We start from the raw sequence: 3,726 nt of genomic DNA, 5'->3' as shown, positions 1-3,726 counted from the left end.
GGCCTCTCGCGCCCGGAAACGTCCACTCAGCGCGCTCCCCACTTCCGTCGGCAGAGGGCGACCGTGGCCTGCGCAAAGGGCGCCAGGGAGCGGTCGGGACCCGCCCGCGCCTGCGCTTTAGAACTCTTGAAAAAGGAACCCGAAGTCAAGGGGAAAAAGCAAAAGTTGCTTTACAATACAGATGCCTGTATTGCCAGGGATTTGCCTCTTCGTGACTCAGGACTATCCCAAGCGACTTTATAACAAACCAGCAGGCAACGGAGTCTAGTTCTGTGATTAACTCATTTCACAGGCAGGGAAGCTGACACCCACTATCTAGCCGAGTGATCTTGGTCAAATTAATCTCTTGGGCCTTAGTTTCCTCTTCCGAAAACTGGGTTAAAATCGCTCTGACTGGGTTTCGGTGATGACCAAATGAGAGTTATGCGAGGAGCCTGACACAGTTACTGCCATTCCCAAGACCGAGACAATGGTCATGTCAAGTTTGTCGACCACAGGTCCCTTCGGTCCGAGTCCCCAGAATGCCACCTGGTTTCTCTTGTAAACACCACTCCTCGACCCCTGACGTTCCTCATGCCAATGAAGCTAATACCCTCAGTCCTCTTAGAACTTGTCCCCCAGATATCTGCTATGCTGTGAACCCAATGTCATAAGCTCAGGTCTCCCAACCTCTACTCTGGGTCCCCTTTTCCTTTGCAATAACTCTGGTGAGGCGAGGACTGTCCCGCATCGCGCTGCTCTGTGTGATGAACCAGGACACGGAGGCACCCCAAAGCAAGTGCTCTTGTAATCAGTCCAAAGGGAGGAAATCCAACCCTTTTGCTTTTAGCTTCAGGCCACATTGTGCTGCTGCGCTCTCGGACTCTTGTTCATCCAGCATTTCCCCATGCACTGAACGTCAGCAGAAGGAGAAAACCATGGAGCAGCAGTTTTCACGGCCGCCAAGACCTCCACGTTTCTAGGTTCCTGAGGGGTCAGTACTGGACCCTCTGACCTCTTCCTACGCCTCCCCTTTCTCTTCCTCCTGTTTCCAATGAGTAGGATGGAAAATCCTGCACGTGATTCCACGCTCAAAGTGCCAGTTTGGAGTTAGGATATCGGAGGCTTATTCCATTTGACTTCCTTTCTTCGTGCTTCTTTACCTTGAAAAAATTATATTAATATCCTGCTTTCCTCTAATATGTAACTGGAAGGGGGGAAAATGCTTGCGTTTGTTTTATTTTAAAAGCTCTGTGGCGCCCTGGCTGGTGTGGCTCAGTGGATCGAGTGCTGGCTTGCAAACTGAAAGCTGGTCAGTTTGATTCCCAGTCAGGGCACATGCCTGGGTTGTGGGCCAGGTCCCTGGTTAGAGACAAGAGGCAACCAATTGATGTTTCTCTAGCATCTCAATGTTTCTCTCCCTCTCTTTCTCTCTCCCTTCTCCTCTCTCTCAAAATAAATAAAAATAAAAATCCTTTTTTAATTTTATTTAAAAGATTTAAAAAATATTTTTGAATAAAAGATATTTTATTTTATTTAAAATAATTCTTCTTATTTTTATTTAATTTGAGACAGAAGGGAAAGGAGGGAAAAAGAGAAGGAGAGAAACATTAGTGTGTGGTTGCCTCTCCTGTGCCCCTCACTGGGGACCTGGCCCGCAACCCAGGCCTGTGCCCTGAATGCGAATTGAACTGTTGACTCTTTGGTTAGCAGGCTGGCACTCAATCACTGGGCCACATCAAACAGAAAAAATAAAATCTTTTTTTTTAAGGTTGTGTTTGTTTATTTTATAGAGAAGGGAAGGGAGGGAGAAAGAGAGGGAGAAAAACATTAATATGTGGTTGCTTCTCACGTGCCCCCTACTGGGGACCCGGCCTGCAACCCAGGCATGTGCCCTGACTGGGAATTGAACTGGTGACCCTTTGATTTTCAGGCTGGCACTCAATCCACTGAGCCACACCAGCCAGGAAAAATAAAATCTTTTTAAGAATAAAAAAATAAAAGCTCTGTGGGAAGGAGAAAAAAAGGCTATAGAACCCTAATGTAGTAAGATTAACGGTATAAGACTATAAGAAATTTTCTTATTATTCAGAAATTATTGAATATGTATCTCAGTGATAAATATTAACAGAACACTTATTAAATTTTATTTACATATGCTATTAACTGCATGTTTTCCAAAGTGAATTTGTAACACCATGGAATTTCTTTTGAAGCCGAAGGAAAACAAATAAATACATAGGTACTGATCACTGGACAGCCTACACACAGGTGCACATAGAATCCTGCCAGGATGCTGTAATAAATTATGGATTCCTAACTGGGCAGCTTATGGTGGGTTGTCATGCCCCAGGCCTATCATTTCTCCAACCAAAGGTTTTCAAACCAGCCCTCTCCAGCGTTCCTGTGCATCCAGGTTAACACGCCTTTGAAATGCCAGAGCATCCCTCCAAGGCATGCACCCTCAAGAGGGCACATAATCCTTTAATCCAATCCCTGCCTTCATTTCTCCCACCTTCTGGTGATCTTCCTTCATTTCAAATGCACAAAAGGAGCGGAACTGTCATTCTCTGGAGACTTAGAGATCTTGTTTCCTGGCAACTGTCAGTCTGGGCTCAAATAAACTCATAACAATTCTCTGCGGGTTTGGATGACTTTTACATCAACACTACTTACTCTCTCTCCCCAGAAAAGATGCTGAGTCATTGCCCTGACTGGTGTGGCTCAGTCGGTTGGGGGTTGCCCTGGAAACTGAAAGACTGCAGGTTCGATGCCTGGTCAGGGCACATGCCTGGGCTGTGGGTTTGGTCCATGTGAGGGGCAACTGATAGGTGCTTCTCTCCCCCTCTATTTCCCTCACTTCCCCTTGCTCTAAAAATAAACAAAGTGTTTTCTAAAAATTTTAATTATTAAAAAGAAGATGCTAGCCCTGGCTGGCGTAGCTCAGTGGATTGAGCACGGGCTGCGAACCAGGCATCACAGGTTCTATTCCCAGTCAGGACACATGCCTGAGTTGCAGGCCACGGCCCCCAGCAACTGCATATTGATGTTTCTCTCTCCCTCTCTCTCTCTCTTTTTCTCCCTTCCCTCTCTAAAAATAAATAAATAAAATCTTTAAAAAAAAGATGTTGACATAAATGCATTCTCATTGTCCTTTGGATATCATATTTTTTAAAATTACACCAGATATCATTAACTGCCCATTATTAGTATATAACCCTCCTTGGATAGCCTTCATGGGGCCCTTTTAACACAGCCATTGACAGTTCCCAGTAAATAATTTACCTTCACAAAAAATATTAAAACAAATAGTCTATGCTTTGTCACTAACCACATCACCACCCATGATGGATAAGAACTTATATACCTCCAACCTCCTTGTAGTAACAAGCACCTTGTTTTTATGCTTCTTCCCTGACTGATACACGTGTTCAGCCCAAACCACAATTCTCGCATTATTTCTGCTCTGTTCCAGAGACTGCTTCTAGCTCTGGGCCTTTGGGTAAGAGCTTGAGAGGTAGGAATGGGAGAAAAATGTACTGAAACTCTTAGCAGCCGAGGGTTGGATGGGGGAGGGCAGAAATAATCTAAGTGCGTGTAGCTGAAAGGTGGCATCCTCAGGGAAGCTGGCGAGAAAAATCACAGGACTTCCTGTCACCAAACAAAATGGCTTTGCTGCAAGCAAGACAGCCCTGGCTTTTTCTGCGGGCATCAAACTGAGATCCGAGGGGAAATACTTCTGCTCTG

This window comes from Phyllostomus discolor, chromosome 8, assembly GCF_004126475.2.
Source record: "Phyllostomus discolor isolate MPI-MPIP mPhyDis1 chromosome 8, mPhyDis1.pri.v3, whole genome shotgun sequence".
NCBI lineage: Eukaryota > Metazoa > Chordata > Mammalia > Chiroptera > Phyllostomidae > Phyllostomus > Phyllostomus discolor.
This window is presented reverse-complemented; position numbering follows the sequence as displayed.